General features: G+C 37.1%; 1 protein-coding gene and 1 long non-coding RNA gene across 5 annotated transcripts in view; one reads left to right on the forward strand and one right to left on the reverse strand.

Moving 5' to 3' along the window:
• The window catches only part of LOC113531032 (mediator complex subunit 13L), a 92,895-nt gene that overhangs the window by 20,662 nt on the left and 48,148 nt on the right, over nucleotides 1-24,085 (forward strand). The gene's annotated exons all lie outside the window — the stretch shown is intronic.
• Nucleotides 5,400-24,085, reverse strand: LOC128317579 (uncharacterized). Its single transcript, XR_008301082.1, has 2 exons — nucleotides 20,622-24,085; nucleotides 5,400-8,073 (listed from the first exon to the last, which is right to left on the reverse strand). It is a non-coding gene; the product is annotated as an uncharacterized LOC128317579 (long non-coding RNA).

Genomic DNA, 24,085 nt, shown 5'->3' on the forward strand with positions numbered 1-24,085 from the left:
GTGAGAGAATCCAGTGTCTGAATCCTTGGCAGAAAGCAGCAGTGAGAACTGGCTCCTTCCACCTGCCGCCTGCTGCAAGTGTTCAGAATTCTGGAGCATATTCAGCGAGTCAATTCGAGTCAAGTTGCGAGTCAATCAATGAGCGACTCAAGTGCAACTCAAGTCTGAGTCCTCATCTCTGGTTAAGAGCAGTCTACATTTCATTCACAGAGAGAAAATTGACTGGATATATTTATGCTCATCACAGTTTACAGACATATGCACACACACTTTCGCACAACACACAACTGTGTCACTCAGCTGCATTGAGTAAATGACAGGACAAGATTAAGTCCAATAATCTCTACAGTACACCCCCCTTTCCTGTCTCTCTGTGCCAGATTTATCGATTGTTGACAGTGGCAGAATAAAAGGCAGATAATGTCGCTCTGTAATAATCCTATTGGAGCGAAAGATGATGTGAAGCCTTAAGTCATGCTTTCAGCCTTTGTGTGTGTGCCATTGCTTATTAGCCTGGGCTGTTGTCATGCCAAGCATGTCTCGCTTGTCAAAATATTTCATGAGATGTGGGTATTAGATTTATAATGTAATGTAAGAGTAACAATCCTAGGGTAGATTTTTGAACACAGATTTCCCCCAATTTCTCTCCTTAGTCATTTTGTCCATCCTTGATCTCATGAAAAATTCCTACAAATTTAAACTGCTGAAGGCAACGTGGTTGGCTTTCATTTAATTACATAAAAATAAATCGTAAGAAAAAGTACAAACTCTGCCTATCACTGCCTAAATTCGTACTCCTTAACCTTCATAACCTTTAATTAAATTGTTAGAAATTTGCATTGGGAGACCACGTTGTTGTGTCTGCTTATTACAACACTGCTCCTTAGGGTTCGCTAGTCACACTAGCTCTTTGTAATTTACTGCAGAACTATTGCAATTTTTAAGGAGAAACATGATATACGTGACATTTACATCATCCACCAATAATATAACTGCTTTGGATGTGAACTCTAAGGAGGAAGTACTTCATTTTTCAAAATCCAATAAAAATGAGGAAATGCAAATTTGACCAGTGTGCAGAAATGAGATTTTTATACAAACTTCCTAACTGGACTGCATATTATTAAAAAAAAAAAAAAAAAAAGGAAAAAGGTGTCATGCTGTACAGACAGTCACAAGACTGATTTGCTGGTTTGACACTTGTACTGTTTGTAGTTGGCCAGTTAGCAAGCTAGCTAACTGGCCAACTACAACCCAGCTAGCACCTAGCTTGGACAGGTTAGTAAGAAAGGCTGATTCTTACAATGGAAAAACTTTGTGTATATATAATTGATTTAGTACTCATAAATTAAGTTAGAAAGAAGAGTATTGCATTTATGAAGCAAAGGTGCTCTATACTGCTAACTGCCCCAAAATGAGCACTTTTTTATTGCTAATCTTCTGTCCTTATTTTTGTCATGGCTATTTTTTTTACTAGAAGACAATAACATCAAGGTCCTACAGTGACTATAGCTTTATATACTAGGTACTTCTGCTACATTGTTGCATAAGCTCTCTCTCTCTCTCTCTCTCTCTCTCTCTCTCTCTCTCTCTCTCTCAATCTCAAATCTCATATAAAAGAGAAGTGATACTTTATGGTGTAAGCAGCCATTTTGATGTCATATGCTGAACTTGAGGGCATCTAGTAGGAATTTCAAGTTGTTGTTGTTTTGGAAGTCAGAAATACAGAATTATGTGTTTTATTCAAACACAGCACCAAATCTAGCTGCTTTGGTGAAAAAAAAAAAAAAAAACACCCGTTGAATGTCAGCCTCGACCCTTGTTTTCCCACACTCCTTCTTTTTCAAGTGACCTTTGTTGAAGGGGTCAGGGGAAGGGCAGGGCCATGAATGGAGCCCTGAGCATCACCTAATGGGGGCTTGCACCCTGAGCTGACCCTCTACAGACTAGTGCTTATCCAGCTATTGAGAGGCTTAAGGAGGGTAGTCCAGGCTTGGCAGGCAGAACTGTGTGAGCGTGTGTGTGTGTAAGTGTATAAGAGAGAGTGAGTGATAGTCTGCAGTCAAAAACTCAGAGATAAGACCCTGTGTATTAGACAGGTTGGTGAGTTCAGGCCATGGAACGAATTAGCCACGTTGATAACTCGCTTTTATTTGTCCCTAGAAAAATCGTATAGGTCTGTTGATGATGATGTCATGACTGGGTGTGTAATGAAAAAAAATGGGTTTGCCAATTTTGTGTTCCTTTGTAAGTGTTTTGATTACTCATGCAAAGTTTATTTAGTTTAGATTATATTAGTTACTACGTTAAAATTTTCATTATTGATATGAAAATAACAGCAGATTTTTTATTTGTTCAGCGTAAGTACATCATGAGTGAACAAGAATTTAGCCTTTTTCATACTAATTACATTAAACCCATTAATTATTTTCATGATACATTATATTGGCCCTTGATAGTGAGTCCATACTTACATTCCTCACTCTTGTAACATTCGTTTTGCTATAATTTTTATTGTAGTTATTGAATAATTCATAGTACTTACTGAATAATGTGCTTTATGATTAATAACTGAATAAGCTCTGAGTGGCTGACTGGATTGCCACATAGTAAGTCACCATTTTAGTAATAATATTGTTGTTAGTGTATAATTATTATTCAACATTATTATATTACAGCTGTTGAGTACTGTGGTCGAATTCTTAAATCGGATTGGTTGATGAACTCTGACAGTACTTCCAGCTGCACATCAGAGGATCATATTAATGCGCTCATTCTACATTAATGTTTCTATAGTAACGGCTAATTCACAGAAACTTGTATGACGGACGCACCACAGATAAAAAAAACATCTGTGATTATTGATATGGTGAAGCTTTCTGTGAGGAGACATTTATTTAGCAATTTTGGAAGGAGTCTCCAGTGTCAGTGCTTTGTAAAGGTCAAGGTTTCAACTGCATCTTTTCTACCACACTGAAGTCTTCATGAATGAGGGCTTTGTGGCTTTGTTTTCTTTTCCCTTACTTATATAATAGAATTAGTACTATTTTGTGACTGACAAAGAAAACGCTTTTCAAAAGTGTCAAGCTGCTCCTTCTGATCTACAGTATGCTAATTACCTTCATATTCTGTTCACTGATTTAGGTTATCTCTTTTGATAGTAGGACAATAAAATGGTCATATCACTTTTACTAGCAAGATAATATTATATATATATATATATATATATATATATATATATATATATATATATATATAAGAAATTCACTAAACACTTTCACATGATTGGGGATCCTTTTTGATGGCACGTGTGATTGAAAGTAAGTAATAGAGTGTGACTTAATCCACTATTTGATGTGATTTCTGTACTGCCTTATGGAAGATTAGCTTGGACAAATATAGCTCTGCTATAACTGTTATTGCCTCTTGTCATTAACACAAGCTTAAAGACATCACATTCTCTTTTTCTAATCTTCAACTGCCCAGTTTCACATAGTCTGTGCCCGCTGTAGCTTCAAATTCCTGTTCTTGGCTGACAGGAGAGGAACCCAGTGTGGTCTTCTGCTGTTTGATGTGTTGTGCATTCTGAGATGCTTTGCTGCTCAGCATGGTATTAAAGAGTGGCTATTCGAGTGACTTGCGGTATGGTTTTTGTTTTTCTCACCATTCTGTGTAAACTGTAGACACTGTTGTGTATGAAAATCCCAGGAGATCAGCAGTTTCTGAAATACTCAAACCACCAACTCAACCACTGTCTAGCACCAGCACCCATGATCAAAGTCACTGACATCACATTTTTCCCCATTCTGATGTTTGTGTGAACATTAACTGAAGCTCTTGAAATGTACCAGCATGATTTTATAGATTGTGCTGCTGCCACATGATGGGCTGATTGGATAACGAATGAGCAGGTGTACAATAGGTGTTCCTATTAAAGTGGCTAGTGAGTGTATATTAATTTAGCTCGATTCATCTCTCCACCCCCACTCAAAACATCATAATCGTCATGATAGATAGATCATTGTGGCTGAGTCTCGCACTGATGGAATGGAGGGCGAAAGTGTTTATGTTATGGCGCAAGTGTTATTTGACTCGTGTAATCATATGACAAGTGTGCGACACTACTGCAATCAGAAGTGCTCAGGGTTGCTGGTGACGCACCAGGAAGCTGAGACGTGCCCCCAAGTGTGTGTTAAGTGGAGTTTTGTGACTCACTTGCTGCTCCGAATGCAAATGGTGAAGCAATATTGCAACAGCGCGCTGGTTTTATTAGCCTCTCCTGAGTAGATGAGTGAGACGTTTGCGAGAACGTGAGACGTCTGTCAGCATTCACACATTTCTCGTGCCCTACTTGGACCAAACTTTCCCTGAATAGCACAGTTCATGAATATCAGTGCAAAATAACAAAATTTAAAAAAAAAAAATCAAGCCCAAGGGACCTGGGTCAAGTGTGCATTTAGACACTACTGTAGAGTCATCATCCTGCTCATAAAATCTTCCTGCACATAAATGACCTTGGTTTGAGAGGAGGCAATATAGTAACCATGTAAAACTATATTACTTCTTCATGACAGCCAGTCAATTTTCTGCCCCTTCAGTATATTTGTACCCGAGGTCAATGAGCCAAGTAGAGGATGAAATCATGTTGTCCCAGAATTTATGGAAATAATTCTGCGTCTTCTGGCGCTGTAGTCATATTTGATCCAAGTCTTTAGAGCAAAATTCTTTTAGAGGAGCCATTTTGATTTTGGGTCATTGATAGTGTGCTATCTATTATAGTATTATAGTGAAAACCTGGGAGATAATTGAGATACCTTCACCACAGGGTCCTTAGTTCCCCCTTATTCCCCAGACTTACAAACCAAATATGAAAGGTGGAGGTTTTTAGTGAAAATTTTAAAAGTCGATTAGGCTGGGCTTCTGAATAAAATGTACTTAACAGCAGTAATGTTTGTATCAGTAGCAAAGTATTCAGCTATCATAAATGCATTGGAAAATATGGAATAAGAGGAATTCACTATTTTTACTTAATGAACTTGATGAACATTCAAGTCATGCATCAGTGAATTCTTGAACGTAATCTTTATTTATGACAATATGTAATAATACAAGATAATTTTAAAGAAATGTTGAGGAAAACTGCAAGGTTTTAGTACTGGTACATATAGAGGCACATTACCACCCCGAAACTGAATATTTTCCAATAACAGCACATTTTATTCCTTTTACATCACAGAATTTTGTCAACGCTAACAATTTTTCTTTTTTAAAGAACGTCACATTGTACAATTTATCCGTTTATAGTTACCTACAATGTTGTGGAATGTCATCAAAACAAGTTAGTGCCTGTTATCACTTACATTATAACATTTATAAACAGTTATTCTCTCACCAGCCTCTTTTTGGAGGTAATAAACCAAAAAAAAACAAACAAACAAAAAAAAAAAATGCAGCTGGCGATGTTACCGAGAAACATCAGGGAGTCTTCTGGCCTGAAGTCTTCCCCATAGTGGAAAACTACCATCTGTTACAAAGCACTGGCACTGCAGAATTCTTCCAAAAATGTACAAATTTATTAATAAGTGCCTGATAATTATATAGAAACGTATAAGAATGAGCACATTAGTATGTACCTGCAGTTTGCCTTGGAGCTGTACCTATTGTCAGAGCTGCTGTTAGAGAAAATTAATTAACACCTTTTGTCTAATAAGAATCAAGAATTATCATGATGTTACCTTGTAAATATTACAATTTGTCAGTTTGATTATCGAATTAGAAATTTATGTTTTCCTATTTGGTAGCCCTGCGTTACTGTAAATGTTTAGGATTTGTATCATTCAATTTTTTTAGCCTTCAAGCAGTATTTCACATGTTCATTAAGGTCTAATTACACACAGTGTGGCATAAATCACTGGATTTCATGGAATTTACATTTTAAAAACATGTATGTACCTTGTTTACTATCTGTGTAACTTCTCCCTACTTACACCATGTTCTTTGCTACTGATTGCCTCAGAAATGACACAACCTGGACTGTACCAGTCATTTGAAGAGGAACTTCCCCACTTGGCACAAATGGCCGATTTTTTTTATACATTTCCTCTGTTTTAATTCTTCCTTGATTTTAGACTTTTCCTCCTGTTGTTGTTTTAAAATAGCCGCCTTAAAATGTGTCAGAGTGGCGTCGGATAAATACCCATCAAGACGTCATCCTATTTTATGACTTCCTGTATTGACTTCTGTTCACACACTTTCCGTGTCAGTCGTTCTGAGATTTTAACTCTGTCTTATGTTCACACAGATATTTTCCTCATTAATTGAAGTTAAATTCCCATGTAAAATTTTTGCCTTTTTTTTGAGTGTGAGTGTTAGAGACATTTGTTTTAATGCAGAGGGAGTGTTTGAGTGTTCGACCCGTACCACTGATCTGTTCTCTTTATCAGATTCCTTCTCACAATGCCAGTTTGGCTGGACTGCCTCACTAACACATTTTCAGCTTTACTGGTTGCTTCCATTTTATTATAGTTTTCGAGCGCAGACTTAAATTTGCTTGACAATCTCAATGTGCTGAACTGATATGAGAGACCAGAAAGTGCTTTATTAATAATAATAATACTTTATTAATTAATAATTAGTTTATTATCTGTTATGTCATGTTAAACATTTTGCCAGAATGAAAACTACATGATGTCAAATAGTTTTATTAAATAAGGAATAAAACTTTAAGAAAATAAGTGGAGAGCCCCCCACAAAGATCAAGCCCCAAATTGTTTTATTCCTAACAATAACAACTTGTTCATTTATTAAAGAACAACACGTGATACTTTCTATCAATTTAATGTTGCGACATGTCTGAGAAACAAGTTCCTGTTATGTTATAGCAGCTGTAAACAGTAGTTCCTTCACCAGGCTCTATTTTTTTCTCTCTTGAAAGTAATAAGACAAAAAACGCAGCTTCTCATGTTACCAAGAAACCACAAAGCCCTCTCTACTGAAAGCATTCCTGTCTCGTAAACTTTTAAGTTACAGCTTTACATCTTACTGGTACAAAGCGCTGACATTGGAAACACCTTCCAAAAATGTTGTTGAGGAAACTTGATTATATCAAAAATTTGTGTGATGTTTCCAACAAATTGGTATCAGAATGAGACCAGAAAGTTTATACAGAACACAGAGGTATGATTAAAAATGACTTTATGATCAACCTTTGTAAATGTAAACCATGATTATTATTTTGTGCTCGTAAAGAATGGATACAGGAGCTAAAATAATTGCATGTATATGGCAAAATAATATTTAGGATAAAATGATATAAATATGATTTTTTAAAAATATAGATATGGGAAGGCATGAGAGTTTAAGGGGTTAGATTTATATAATGTTTTAATAAAATTGATTGACATTGGGTGCTGACATATTTGTGACAGGTTCATTCCCTCACACTGCAAACAGTCCTGCCTGAACTTGACCCCAGTGCTTTATTATTTGTGTCAGGTTACAGGAAGCTAATGATCACACTGGACTGATGGATTGGTGACAACAGGCTTCCACTGAAGCTGTAGTTGTATCTCTTACTAATAAATGTTCCTTACCTTTTTTCATCTTTCTTTTCATTGGAAAAAAAAACCTACAAAACAGTTATTCAAAATCTATTTACTGTAGTACGTAACATAAATAGCCCAATGCTCCAAGAGTGTTGAGTATAGCGTTGGGAAAAAATGAATTAAATTCAACATTTTTAAAAAGCTGAGTTGCTAAGAAAAAGCCCTACAGTGTTTTTGCTTTTACATGTGTAAAAATTTCTCCTTTGTTTAATAATCCAGGAGAGCCTCGGAGTATAGCCGCTGCTCCTCCAAAGAGCCAGTTGAGGTGGGTTATGAGGATGCTCACCACTCGACTCTAGGTAGAGAGGTATCGGGCACGTCCCAACGGACAGAGACCCCCGGGCAGACCCATGACATGCTGGAGAGATTATATCTCACAGTTGGCTTGGGAACTGTTGGCTGAGGAACATCTGAGGAATCTGTGGCCAGGGATAGAAAAGTTTGGGCTGACCTTTGCAGTCTGCTGGCACTGAGATAAAAATAAAATAGAATAAAATAAAATAAACACATACATAAAATAAAAAGCAGCAAAACATGTATTTTCATATTAACATTAATATTTTGACTAATAAGGTTTGGATTTAAGGATATTTAGCTTCAGTAATACATAAATCAATTGAAATGGCAAAAAAAAATAGTAAAACAAATTTTACTCTGTGTGTGTGTGTGGTCACTCTGTCAGTGGCAGTTTAGGATGTACTGTGCTTCCAAACTGCACTGTTCCTCTAACAGCGACTGTAATCTCTCCAGATTTATGCAGTTGTTAAATTCTCTCTCTGCCTGTTCTCACATTTCTCACTGTGTGCTCATTTTCAAGTATGTCTCCGCTCCCTCCCCATCCCTATACTCCTCCTCCCCGAGCTGTTTGGGACACAACCATTGTTTCAGCGAGCTCTCTGTCATACATCATGGCCTAAATATAGATCTTGGGCAAATCGATGTGCGAAAGGGAGCGCTGGAGGAAAAACACAAGACTCTTCCTCTTGTTTATCACGTCACCTCCCTGTGCACCGGCTGCCACGTTTGCTCTAATGAGCCACAAGTGGGTTGGCACTCGTAGTGACCTTTTTTCCGGCCAGGGGTGAAGAGTAGAGGATGAAATGTGTCATAAAACACTTTGCATATATGCCCCTTGGTGTCATTTTGACCACAGAAAATGACTTTGCTCATGACATCAGTATTCAGCTGGTTGACCTGATAATCGCTGATGATATTTATACGACTTCCACTTTGTATTTGGCCTGAAATGTTGAAACAATTCTTCTCTTGTTTCAGTAACCTCCATCGATTGGTGCTGGGTTCTAATATTCCTGTGCACAAGCACTTCCTGTGTACATAGATAGTGTATTTCTTAATAATTAGGGTTAATGGAGTGTTAGTCTACTGCTCTTAGTTACACCCTTGTAGGATCTTTCCACTGTACAAGCACAAACCTGTAACTGATCCTGGATCTTTTTTTGCTGCTTATTTAGAAAAAGTACATTTTTTTCCTCACAGGAAATCAGGACACTGAATCCACTTCCTCAGACGGTCTGCCACAACTCCAAAAACTTTGGTTTCAAATTAATCTTGGAAAGTCTCCTCTCATTGTAAGAAAGAAGAAGTGATAAATCTTTGTCTGATGTCATTAGTTTTGTTTTTTGGGTTTTTTTTTTCAGGGATCCCTGGAATCAGAATAAGGCGTGTTTTTTTTCTTTTTTTTTTTTTTTGGAGTTAATCATGTTCTCGTATGGTTCGACAAGACCTTCCCGTTATTTTAACCTGCCCTATACTATTGCAAAACTAGTAAATATAGGAATGAATCGAATTTGTGTTATTGCATTATGAGAGCATATCTTTCATCAGATGGAGTTCCTGCCGGTGCTTATTCCCGCTCTCGGGAGTAGTAGTATCGATCCCGTGGTAATTTCACCTGCACGGCTTCAGGAAGTGGAAATCTCCCCTCTGCAGTGTCATTGATTATGTTTGGATTTTTTTTTCTTTAGAATAGGCTCTGGCTCTTTTCATGCCCGTTTGATACGTTATCATTACCTGTGAAGTTGGAAGGTATCCTAAAGCCCAGGCGAATCGATACATGCACAAAGCGGTGATCAGGGTGGATTAGCCAAACATCATTCAAGAGACAATTTGACAATAGGATAACTATCAGCATTATAAATTGTTCACTGATTACTTTAATGTTTCCACAAATCTGCCGAGTAATCAAGAGGCTTGTTCATCTCCTGCACATTGGTACATTTGAGCGAGTGAAATTGGTCCCTGCTGCCCATTAACACGTCTCCAAGAAGGGATCCCTCAAAGTTACTAGCATGCTAGCAAGCTTCGCAGAGAGAAGTGACCTTTCTTTAATGAACCTTTAATAAAGAGCTCGTGTGTTGAAGTGCAGTTTTCGCTAGCTCAAAGAGTGTACTTGGCCTCATGGATTTAGGAGGCTATCTACATTTTCATTTTCAATTCCTTTTTTTCTCCACAGTATTCAGCTTTTCCATATTGCGGACTTTAGCCTTACAGAGCAAAATTAGCTCTACAATGTACAGGTTGCTAAGATGTGAAGAAAAAAAAAATCACTACAGAGATTATAAGTAAGGGGCGGGATTCTATAGATACTTGACGATACAATTCAAGTTGCCAAAGTGAGAAATTAATGTATATTACTTAATAACCAATATTAAACACAATAATTTTCAGAAAAAAAAACAACACTAGGCTACATATATTTATATTAGGAGGGTCACAATGAATTTTACTTCTCCTTTCAAATTTTCTTAATATTTATGTATTCAAAGGTAAAAAAAAAAATCCACAGTAGAATGTATAAGATCCTGTGTCCTACTTTTAGTTTTTCCCTCCCTCTAGTGAAGTCTGCTGTTATCACAAAAATGGCCAGTAGAGCTAATACTTGCTAGCAAACAGTTTTGGTTTTAATAACAAATATGGTCTCTGGACTAGTGTTAGCTTGCATGCTAGCAAACCTGGCTGCTGTTTTTATAGTTACATCTAGGATAACATTGGCTAGACCGTTAGTGAAATTGGCTAGCTAGATGTCAAATAGATACTACTGTGTGAGGTAACTTTAGCGAAACTAACTACTTTTAAACTAATACTAGAGGTCAATTAGCTAATACTGTTTGAGGTAGCATTAGCTAAACTAACTAATTACCTACTAGCTAGTGGTCAAATAGCTACTTCTGTGTAGGTAGCATTAGCTAAACTAGCTACTTAGCTCCTATCTAGAGGTCAAATAGCTACTACTGTGTGAGGTAACATTAGTAAACTAACTACTTAGCTAAACAAATGTAGCACAATGCTGTTTACGTAGTGTACCTAATCTTGCTGAATCTGGATGTCCCAGTTCTGTTACATTCACTTCTATTTTGTAGTGTTTAAAGTATGTATTAATTTTCTAATAAAATATGACAACCAACCAATTATGTGTAAACAAAATATATTACATATTTAAGTTTTCATCGGGCACTTATTAGTGTAGCACTGCGGCTAATGATTAATTGTTCTGTGGCAAAACAAATATTCAAATGCAAACAAATACTAAATCCTTTATGTAATAAAGACTCAAATGCAGTACTTAATGGGATTTGATGACAGTAACTGCTTTTTTTGTCTTCAGATAGAATATTTTTCATACTATTGATATTTTCAATTAAAATGCATGTATAAGACATTTTGTGAATCAATGGAGAATCATTTAAGAGAATCTAAAAAAGATTCTTCTATCTCTAATGAAAACATGCCATTTCTGTCCTCTAACTCGATACACAACCTGCATAGAGAACTGAAAGAAAGGGAGAGAGAGAGAAGAAATGTTCTTGGAAAAGTGTACAGTTTGGGATATGTGTGTAAAAATGACTCAGAAGGAGAAAATGGAGTCTGAGGACGGATGAACAACTGTGTACATGATTGACTTCACTTTGATTTTCTGTCTAACCTGTTGCAATACTGCTGTTTTATAAGCACCTGCGCTTGTTTTAATGATCCAGAGATGATTTTGTGCTGAGACAGAGAGTTTAGGACACGCAGTTCCTTGTGCACACTTTCACTTTATAAAGAAAAGCCACCAACTGAAAGAATGAACGCTTTGTGTGTTAATATCTCTGTGCCAAAGAGGGAGGAGATTGGAGGAGGAGGACGTATTGACTGGGGGAAGGAATACTTAAGAGAGAGTATGTGTGTGTGTGTGTGTGTGTGCCATATCTGCGTTTGCGCAGTGTTTACAGTACTTGTTGTACTTTTGTTCTTGGATCTGTGTCATAGTCTCATGAGAGGAACGCAGCTCATACTCGCTTTGTTTTTCTGTTGCAAGACAGTCAGCTTTTCACTGCATCAGAATAGGAGAAATTTGGAAATAATCAGCAGATGTAAAAATGAAATTGTCACTGTTCTTGTTTGTTAATAGCACAGCGCTGTTGACTTCCTGAAACTGACTGGTCAGAAGGTGTTACCAATGCCGGCTATAATTCAAATCATAAGTTTATATTAATATGCTCATTCTAATAGACTACCTTATCGTTTCCATAGTAACAGCTAATTCACAGGGACTTGTATATAATCTAAGGCTAATAATGTATTAAAATGTGTTGTTATTTAACAAAGAATGTAATTGTTGATATGGTGACTTTTTCTGTAAGGAGACCTTTATGCAGCATTTATTGAATGAGTCTCCAGTGTCAGTTTTTCGTCATGGGAATATCTTCAGGGCAAAGAACTTTGCGCTTTCTGGTTGCTTGGTAACATGATAAGCTTTTCGAGAAATCCATAATGTAAGCAGAACAGACTTGTCTCGCAGATGTTCCACAACATTAAAATTAACTATAAACTATAAAAAAACACAATGAGCTGTTCATTAATAAATAAAAAATTGTAATCATTGTATAAGAGGAGTAAAACACTTTAGGATGTACTGTTATTGGAAAATAATAAACACTGTTGTGGTAACAGTAGTTCTGCTTTGCACTGTGCAGCTCACCACGCCGTTGTTGATTATTTTCCTATAACAGCACACTCCCAAGTGTTTCATACCTTATTTGGTAAAGAAAAGAAACATGGCTAAGTACGGCTCATGTGGGCAATAATTGCTCTTCATGATTGCTGTTGTCTATTTGTGAAAACGCACTTCCAGCTGTAAAAGGCCACGCTGCCAGTATCACCAGCTGGTTCAGGAAACACGGATCTCTTGACCACAAGATTGTGTTTAAAAAGTAGGATAAAAATAATACCACCATCGTTGTCATCACATCACTTGTCTTCTCCTTTGCATAGTTTCCAAGTTGAAACTTGCCCAAAATATATGTCACAGAATCAGTCGATACTGGTTACCGTTTTAAGAAATCTGGTAATGACTCCTAGGTTTTAGCTCTATAGGCAGGTTATTGCGAAAATTAGCTTTTTTTTTTTTTTTTTTTTTTTTTGCAGTAATCAGACTGTTTTGTACATGTAAACGCACACTGACTGTATTTATGTAATGATAACAAAGTGACAGTGACATTACAGAAGACATTTTTGTCTTGGTGATTGATAACTCCTGCTACATAAACCAAGTGAACTTTATATTTGTAGTGGATTTGGATATAATGTCAAAAAGCAGTTACTTCAGTGTAAATGTTTAATTGTAGACATTTTGCTTGTTCTGTGTGTGTGGGCTGTCTAGGTATGCTGGTATTGTCTGTGTGTGTGTGCGTGTGTGTGTGTGTGTGTGTGTCCTTTGTGGTTGGCCCTTGGCTTTGGAGGCTTATATGTTACAGAAGTCCATGCCCAGAGTTTCTGTGCGTCTGGCCTCCTCTCCTTTCTACAGAGGAAAAAAGGTCTCTCTCCCTCTCTCTCTCTCTCTCTCTCTCTCTCTGGGGCAGCCAGTAAATCCCCAAACTGCTTATTACCTCCTTTCCCGAAGCCAGTCCCAGAGCCACACTTCTATTAACAAAAGGCTGTTTTTTTTTTGGTAATCGCTTTACAGTAATACATTCATTTCCTCCATATTCCACTACTGTAAACTAGTGAATTCCTGATTCATTCTGAATCATCCCCCGTGTTGGACACACATTAAAAATGTAGCTCACAAAGCTACAACTTAGTCAAATGTATCATTAAAACGCCTTCAGGGAAATGTAGCTTTACACTACACACTACACAACAGAAGCAGCTTAACTACATTAAATCCTCGATTACGCTTATCTCTTCTGCTAATTACAAATAATAACCCAAAGATGCTGCCTGAAGAACATTCTGTTCCTTAATTTGTAGACTAATAAAAGTGCCTTAATATCAGTCAAGTAACAAGTCAACATCCTTTATATGAGCATTTTATCTTTTATATTCATATTTTACATATATGTTATCAATTTTTGTTTGAAGTAATTTTAAATACTGTAAAACTTTAAAGTCTCACCAAGGAAAAAGGTATATACAGCAGGATATTTTGGCCTGTATTCAAATCTGTATGCTAACTAGAAAACATACACTGGCACTTGCATTTCCCTTAAGAGACATAATTCAAATAAATTTGCAAAACTTGTATTTGCATTTGCACTTTTGTGCACAGCGAAGTACAAATGGGTGCCAGAGTTCAAATGCAAATGCAAAGTCTGTTTGAAGTCCATTTCATTTTCAGTGTCTAAACTCGTCTGAGTCTGTCGTATTGAAAAATGCAATAGTAATCCTCTCATTTGTGATTGCACTTTGTCAGCCAAAAATAAAACGGCTTTTCAGTCTCATTTGCATTTTCACTCTCAATGAGATAGACATGTCAATCAAAGGCTGTGGGCGGGAGTTTGCAGGTTTTGGAGGAAGTGATGTCTGACTAAAAGGCGTGAACAGCGGACAGTCCTGCGTTCTTCCCAGTGTTGCCAGGTCTGCGGCTTTCCCACAGAAATAAAATACTTTCGCCGTACTCCAGTTGTGCCTACCTTTAATAAAGAATCTGAGAGCAATCAGTTAATAAGTTCTACAAAGATTTAGATTTTTTTATTTAACTGCTATTCTGTATCTGTTATTTTCTTCTGTATTTCTTCTGTAACTGCTATTCTGTATTCTTATTTTGTTTGTTCTATGGCAATAACAGAAAACGTGGGGGCATGGTGTTATAGGAAAACAGTAAACAACGGGGTGGTGTGATGCGGTGCAATACAAAGCGGAGTTACTGTTACCATCACAAAGTTAGTTATTTTATAATACCAGCATGCTCTGAAGTGTTTTATTCCTCTTATGCCACAGCAGTATGGCAGTGCTAACAATGATTTAGTTATTAAAGAACAAAACATTATACGTTTAATCTGTTTGTAGTTATGTTGTGGAATGTCCCCAAAACAGTTTCTCGCTTACATTATAACAACTATAAACACTCGTTCCCTCACCAGCCTCTCTTTTATTCTTCTTTCTTGAAGGTAATAAGACAAAACAGTGTTGCTTGTCATTACAGAGGAATTGCACTGTTACAAAGCACTGGTACTGGAGACTCCTTCCAAAAATGCTACATAAACGTCTCCTCAAAGAAAACTTCACCATATCATTTTTTAAATCTGTTTATATGGATAAGGAGCATCCGCCATACAATTCAATGTGTGAGTTCTTACCATAAAAATGATGAAGTATTAAAATGAGTGCGTTAATATAAACATGTGATTTGCCTTGCAGTCGAAACTTGTGTCAGAGCTGCTGTTACGGAAAATTTATCAACACCTTCTGACCAGACAGATTTGAGAATTTAACATCTGTTTGATTTAAAAAGTAGCAACACTACCACCTTGTTATTACTGTACTTAATTACTGACCATCACTAACTGCTGTACTTTTAAAAATGAACTGCTTAAAGTCTCAGCTTATGATCTAGTTATTTATCTTATATATTCAAGTGTATTATCTAGGAGCTACGATGAATTATTGCATACTGTAGTGAAACTAATAGGAGTACTAAGTAAGTATGTAAGTATGGATTCTGGGAGTTTAATGGGTTAAATGATGACCAATAAATTGTGTTGAATGTTTTCCCCCTTTTGTCTCCGGTGGATTTATGCAACTTTATTCATGTCTTTTATGTAACTGGTATTGCAAGCAGATACAGGCCGTTGTTACCCGCAGGCTCACCGCAGCTCTGTGGTACGGCTGTAGTAACAGTAGAATCAGGTTTGCACTTGTCTCAGCTTTGGAAATGGTTAGCAGTAAACTCCTACTGAATATTTTGAATCGGGGAGGTTAAATAGCAGGTGTGTGTGTGTGAGCTTCCAAACTCTGAGAAATAAAGAAGTCTAGACTTCCATCCACAGGCATGGCACAGCTGTGAGGATATTGGTATAGCGCACGAAAACAGCATGAGTTAGTGTGTGCTGTTGGCCTGGAGGGTAAATCCAGCGCCTGCTTTATAGTCATTCTTGGCTGCTGGTGAGGTTTAATTTGGCTAATTAATCTTGTGTTGGACTCACTTTGAGATGATGGCATTGGGGTTCTGGTTATTGGGTTATTGGAAGCATGTTGGGGGAAAAAAAGCCTTTTTAAATATTTAAAGAGTGTTTTGTGTGTTCGATTTTAAAAGCATTAAAAACTCACAGCTTGTAAATTTAAGAGTGTTTGGGATTTACAGTCGGTGCCTGCACTTAAGTGTGTTTTCATTGATTGATTTCTTTTGGTGTATAGAAAATGGATTAAAGAATTGAAATGTTATGCTTATGTCATCCCTGAGCACAAAGCAATCATAGAAGTGGGTCATTTTATTGTGTGTGTGTGTGTGTGTGTGTGTGTGTGTGTACTCATGCTGGCTGAGCTAGAGCAGAGAAGATAAGTGACTGTCAAATGATGTAACCGTGTTGGATCACTCTGCTGGCCTTTCTCTCTTTTCTGTCCTCTCACGATTGTGATAGTTGGCAGAGGTTCAGTCTTTTTCTCTTTCTTCTCAGTTTCTGTCTTCCTCTCTGGACCAACATTAAACAAATACAAGCTCATGGAAATAATTTGAAATCTCCAAATAAAATTAGCTAGCAAACAGCACAGAAAATCCCCCAAAATAAAGCTAAGCAGAGAAGAATCCCCAGGCAAACCTAAGCTATCTATCACTAGGAGAAAAAAAAAAACTCCACAAAGCTAACTAGCTAACAGTAAAGAAAGATAGAAAGCTACCATAATATCCTTAAACCAAAGTAACTAGATGACACTAGAGCGAATCTCCAAATAATGCTAGCTATATATATATATCATTAAAGAATATCCCAACCAAAAAGAGTTAGCTACAATTGTATAATATAATTAAACAAAGCTAAGTAGCTAACACTAAAGAAAATTACCAAACAAATGTAGCCAGCTAGCACTAGAGAAAACTTCCAAAGTGTTAGCTAACTAACACTAGAGCAAATACCCAAACAAAGTTAGCTAGCTAACACAAGAGAAAGTGACCAAAAAACTAACTAGCTAACAGTAGAGAAAATCATCAGAACAACCTAGCTAGCATCACTAGAGAAATTCCACAAAGCTGAATAGCTATTAAAGATTAAAGATTATCCCAAAGATTGCTAACTGCAACTATACTATCTGTAATTAACACTAGATATAATTATCAAACAAAGCTTGCTAACTCACTTTAAAGAATATTCTAAACAATGATATTTAGCTACAGTTATGTAATATCCACAAACAACGCTAACTAGCTAACACTAGAGAAAATCCATGAAGATAGCCAGCTAATGTTAGAGAAAATCCACAAAGCAAGCTAGGCAGTTAACACAAACAAAACCCCCAAACAAACTAGCTAGCTAGCAAGAAGCTAGCAACAAAACGAAACCTAGCTAATCAACACTAGAGAAAATTGCCAAACAATATTGCAAGCTAACAGCAAAATTTCATAAAGCTAACTAGATAACACTGGACTCTAAACAAAGCTACAGTAGCTAGCTAATACTAGAGAAATTTCTCAAACAACCTAGCTTGCTAACATACTGCTAGGGTAAATATTCTTATTTATGAATTTGATGTTTTTTTTGACACTTTTATTTAGTACTTGTTTCAAATAAGAGCTTCAAAACCAAATTTATGTTTTTCTACATAGTTGGCATATTCCATGGAGCCAAGTAGTGCTTTCCAAGTGAACTAGGCTCATACACACTTTCCATGGTTTGGAATGCTGCCATTAGCCTAAAGAATCATTTCCAAGTTGCACTTGCTCAATGCAAGAGTCTTGTCGGACAGGCAACTCGCATTCGGCTGTAAACGCAGCCACATTATCTCTCTGAACAAGAGAGGGCAGTTAGGGTCAGATACTGAGTGCAGGAAGGAGCCTAAGGGCAGATTTAGGACATGGTAGGTGAGATTGAGGGTTTAGCTCGCATTATGTGGGGCAGATATATTAGCGTTGCCATTCATGCGAAATCCCTGTATATTTATACTCTTAAAATATTACAAATCTTGAAAAATATGTAATGTGTTAAATCTTCACTTCAGTTTTTAGTAATATATTATTTCTGTAAACATGCGCATGTAATAAAGAAGCCCAAAATGGTGTATCGTTCACCTGGTTACTGTCAGGTGGTGTTGCCATGTGCATATTTTTCCCTTGGAATTAAGCAACATTTGACTGGCTGATACGGGATAGTATAGTATTCCTCTCCACCAGTTGAGGATTTGGGATTATTTTTGTATGAAATAACTTAATTATATGAACATTTTGCAGTCTGTTATGTACAGTATATGGGCTGTAGTGAAATAGGTAAGTTATACAGCTTTTTAATGCAAAGAATAAACGTGGAGTCTATTATGTAATTGCGTGAGAAGTACCAGTACACTGCCTTTACTAAATAAATATACAATATTTGTTTTGTGTCAGTGAGTTGGTTTACTCATCTGGTATTCAATAGCTTAAATTTATAGCAAGTAAGGAATAAAACATGACAGCGAGTGATGCTGATGCTAAGGCCTGACGAAAAGCCTAGTTACTGTTGTTACCCTGAAATTGATTATTTTCCTAAAAACAGCAAAGTTCCCAAAGTGTTTTGTTCCTCGTATACAACAGCAATTTGTCAATGACTACAATCTATTTAAGAATGACACGTTGTACTTCTAACTGTTCATAGTTACATTTAATATTGTGGAACATCAGCAAGACAAGCTAGTTCCTGTTATCACTTATATTATGGTAAAATGCAGTTCTTCCCGCACCAGCCTCTCTCACAGCTGTTAGTGAGAAACTGAAAAGCGCAGAAACCTCTGAAAGCACCGACACAGGAGACTCCTTCCATATCCATATATGTTAAAAAACGTCTCCTTACAGAAAAGCTACCATAGCAACAATTTGTCTGTTAAATAAGAACAGTTTTTTTTAGATTTGTTTATTATTTGTTTTAGATGATATAGATCATTTGCCATACAAGGGGCTGTGAATGAACTGTTACTATAGAAGCGATAACGATTGCCTGATAACGAGCTGGGATTTGAATTACAGCTGTCAGAGAAAATTAATCAACACCTTCTGACCAATCAGATTCAAGAATTCAACAATATGTATATATTAGTAATACACGACCATTTTAGAGCTATTTAGTAAAACAGCATGGTTTAAAAATGGCTTTGCTCTAAATACTTTGCATGATGTTAATTGTAAATACTACAATATATTTGCCAATGATTGAAGGGGTAAGAATTTTGTTTTGGGTTTTCAGACATGTTTTGACTGGCCATTGGGCTGGTTTTGTTGTTATTCAAAATAACTTAGGCATAGTTTGTGAATATGAAAAACCAACACTAGCTTCATTTTTAAATGAATCTTTTTTTTTAATGCAAGTTTCTATTTTTAATTTCGAAAACAAACAAAACTTAACAGTTAAACAGATCTAACATCAGCACTTAAGGACGCGTTTAAAGCTCAAACTGCACTCGTGTCTGAAAGAACAGGCTCCTGTAACACGACACCAGAGAGAGAGAGAGAGAGAGAGAGAGAGAGAGAGAGAGAGAGAGAGAGAGAGAGAGAGAATCTCAGGAGCTTTGTCTGAGTCACTCCAAAAAACTATGTAACAGCCCTGACTCTCTGTAATTGACTCCAGATTTGTCTTTCTCTCCTCTTTCTACCCCTCCTTCTCTCCCTTTTTACCTCCTTTTCTTCTCTCCCAGTCTTTCTGTGAGCCGAGGACACTGTACGTCCATGTGCTGGAGAACAAAATTAGTTTTCATTTTATTTTACTCCCGAAAAGAAGCCTTTTCACAATGAAACTGCAGGCTCTGTCTCATAAATGCCTGCATTCACAAAGCGCACGTTTCAAACCGCTATTTTTGTAGCTGTTATTTTGTCGTAATAGCATACGCTGTCCGTCTGTGTTTTTATAAAGTTTATTAGAAATAATGCACTGAAAAATATTTAAACATGCACTGAAAAAAAAATACATTTTTAAACTAACAAAAGGGAAAAGTTTTTTTTATCCGAATGTGATTAGGGATTGCAGTGAATGCGCCTCTCATATTACACACACACACACACACACACACACACTCTTTTTCCCTTTCGCACACACATAACTGTCCGAAGCTGACACTAATTTTACAGCATTCTGCGTTTATATACTACCATATATAATACCATATGAAGTCAAGTGCAAAAGTTTTCACACCCTTAGGACACAACAGAGAAGACAGAAAGTTGATGAATGCTGTATTTTAAGATATTAATAGTAAAAAAAAAATCTGCAAAATAATATTTGTTCAAAAGTTTGCATCTCCTTTTCTAAATGTCTAAATTTTTCCTTTTCTTAATAATTTTTTTGTGTTTTTGTTTTGTTTTCTTGTTTTGTTGTTTATTTGCCTTGGATCATTTCTGATCTAATATTGCCACACTACCTTCTTCAGATCATGCGTCCAACAGGATCACTACAGACCTTTTTTCAGTTGATTTTTCCCTCATGTTTTACATTATTGCCTTGTTATACTGTAAGATACGGCACATTTCATTTGCAACACTTTTCAATTCTGAGTGTTTGTATAGAAATTGTAAATCAAAGGTACAATTTCTTCTTTACATTAAAAAAAAAATGTTAAACTCACCTATATGTAAATGCTCTACGTCTGCTTGGAGCTTTCTGCTTTTGTATTTGCACTTCCCAAGAACAATTAGTCTCCCCTAGATACTGTAGATTTGTACCTTTGTACCTGCTGCAATAATCATAAACACTGTCCTGTGCCCATGTCAGGACTCTTATTCGCAATTTACGCATACTGAACATCCTGTAAACACAATTACTACTGTTTGATTTTACACCTTTTCTACACTCGTGTACTGTACTGATTTATAATCTCACTATCCGTCACTCAGAAGAGGTTGGGTTCCCATTCGAGTCTGGTTCCTCTCAAGGTTTCTTCCTCAGCGAGTTTTTCCTTCTGACCGTCACCTCTAGCTTGCTCATTAGGGATCTGCATTCAGATTTCTGTGACCTATTGTTAAAATCACCACTCAAAAAAAACAACAACAAAAAAGAAATGTAAGCTTGAAAATTTGCTTTGAAACCCACTATGTCCACTACAGGTGACCACTTAACCCACTAGTGGCCTCTTTCTTCTTCCAGAGTGCTTTCAGAAGGAGGTACCTAAAGATCCTATCCAAGCCTACCTGTGTATGAGCAGGCTCTCTTGGCTTCAGGCACTCAGTATGACTCAAATATTGCCTCTTGTCCTCTCATCCCTACTTGGACTAAGACCAGGTAGTAAGCTGAATGGCTTGTGTTCTCTTCAGGCCACTTTGCAGCAGCCATGTCCAATCCACCCATTTTTTTAGGGGCAGTGCTGTTCTTATGCTGCCCTTTTGCAGTAATAGTGAGTGCTATCTCAGTTCCCAGCAATTATTCTGTATTAGGAATAGAGATCTCTCTCTACCCACTGCCTCAGAATATCTGGGATGGCATTGGATAGGACTGGCTTGTTGCGAAACGGCTGAGTCAGAGATTTCAGGTGACTGAGTGGCGTGCAGAAGGTTGTGGAGGACGAACGGGGGCTAGAGTGAACAGATGCTCGTGGGAGTGGCAGCTTGCCGGGTTCTTTGCAGCAAGGAAGAGAAGAAGAGAAGGGAGGAGGGAAATGGGATAAATAGATTGCACTGGGGTAGGGCTGAAGCAAGGAAAGTGTGCAAGGGGGTGGGGGAGACACACTGAGCAGTTTGGCACTTGGAAAGACTGCTTATTTGAAAGGGGTAAGATGAGAGGTGGAACACTAGAGTGACCTTTCACCTCTACAACCCTACCCCCTTCTTGAACCATGTTTGAGCCTGTCAGATCAGTCACACCATCTGGAATCGAGTAATGCAGCATCGTTCATCGTTACGAAGCACAACGCAACAGTAACATCTATGGGCTACATTCAGAATTCACGATTTAAATCCAAAAGTTACGTCAGTATTTGTTTTGAGAAGTTTGTGCATATTTAGACTTCATCTATGCAGCTGCTTAAATCGATTTTCTGGGCTTCCCATTCAGATTATGCAAATTACCTTCTTGTAGTTCAGAATTCTGAGGTTGCCAGATTGTTCTTGAGTAGACCCTAGACTACCAATGTTAAACACAAGGACTTGCCTTTAAACCTGGAAAAAAATTAGGGATAGAAAATGCGGACTGTAAAAGGAAATGCCGTTTATGTCTTTGATGTTGAATGTAATACAGTAAAATATCAAAGCAAGGGACAATTTAAAAAGTAAAAATAAAATAGATATATAATAATATATGAAAGAGAAGATGGCAAGCATTGAAATAAATCAAATATAACTCTTGGTTATTGTCATCTAGCATTATTTGGCAATTTATAAAATGGCATTTATAAGATGGCATTATTTAGTTGGCATTTACTTTAGTTTATAAGATGGCATTATTTAGCATTTTATTTGTTTTTTATATCGTATGCTAATGGTTATTGGTGCACATAATAAAGTGTCCTGGAGATAAGAAATATCTCAATATCAGTCCTGACATATTTAATATAAATTGTCTGCCAGTAGCGCTGAACTTAATACTGCTCCTCACTCGAATCACGTTTTGGTTATAACGTGGAAGCGTTTGAGCAAGTAGCGCATTCGCTACCTGCACAAACGCTTCCACGTTATAACCAAAACGGCACTTCTGCTTCTGGCTTGTCCACTATAATGGCAGTGGTGCAATTTTACACCAAAAGTAAATGACGTTCATTGTTTATGTAAGAACACTTGCAAAGCTCCTTTTAGTAAGCTGGAAAAAGGTGTATGGCTGTATGCTTTGTCATACATGAACAGCTATGAAGGTATGAAAATATCTATCAGTAGATACGAACACCCAAGCTAACCCAAGCTAAGCTAGACCAACACTATGACTTGTAAAAAGTTAGACATTGCTCCCTTGTCACACTGCCGAATGTAAACAGTGCTACCGGAGACGCGAGATTCACGCTATTTCAAAAAGGAAATACGTCATAGCCCTGAGTGCAAGTATCCCATTGAGACACACCTTGTTTTACACAAAAACAAGAGGTCGGAGGTATGAATACTGATGTGTAGCCGTTTCGGTGTTAATGTTTTAGTGAAGATCCACCAGTTGAATTGCGCTAGATGAGTAGAATAATGGTGTAATGAAAAAAGACAGTGGGAGGCACAGGAGGGCTCCCGAGGAGCTGAGTTCCTCAGTCATCCGTTAATTCCAGCTGGAAATGAAAAAAAAAAAAAAGGCAGAGTGCTTGATTTGCCAGGCCGGGTGAACACTGGCGCTCGTGGATGCTTGCCAATGCTAAATCTCCCAGGCTTGGTGCTTGCAGCATGATCGCTTTGCTGGTTTAGGCCCTGTTGCTGTTTGAGCTCTTTATTCAATGGCTAATGAATCATACACAGGCAACTGCATGACTGTAAGCTTTTCTCAGTCTTAGCTTCTTGAACAGGCGCCATTGTGGAACGCAGGACCAATTTTGTCAGCAAACATGATACTGATTACAGGAAGTGGCCTGGAGATGCAACTGCGATCTGTTGTTGAAAAGGCTTGTCTTTTTGTAATTAGGTTCTAGGGCATCACAATTTATCATGTGTCAAACGTTATCGCTATATTGCCCTTTGCAGTACTGATACCGCAGAAGCCTGCAATATGCAAATGTGTTCTGTGAATGTTCAGTGATCTCAGACATTCCAGGTATGCCTGAGTAGATTGTGTCATTACCATAGCCTAAAAAAAAATTTTTTTTGGTCAAATTAATGCAGACTGATCTGATATCGCAGTTTTGTGTTAATATGTGTTGACATGTGTTTGTATATATATGAATAATTGCAATATGCTATATTTGTCTGTATAGTGAAGCTCTGTTACGTACCTCGAGACATTTTTCTAACTAAAAAATCAACAATAATACCAAACATAATAATAGCAGTCATATTAATAAAAACACATTAATGCCTAAAACATTATTAAATATAGTACATGTAATGTAGGTCTTTGTGATATGTCCTACCCTGCTGAGTGAGTAGATATAAAATCGCTTGCCATGTCAGATACATTTTCAGAGGGATTTCT

This window comes from Pangasianodon hypophthalmus, chromosome 27 (genome assembly GCF_027358585.1).
Source record: "Pangasianodon hypophthalmus isolate fPanHyp1 chromosome 27, fPanHyp1.pri, whole genome shotgun sequence".
NCBI classification, from domain to species: domain Eukaryota; kingdom Metazoa; phylum Chordata; class Actinopteri; order Siluriformes; family Pangasiidae; genus Pangasianodon; species Pangasianodon hypophthalmus.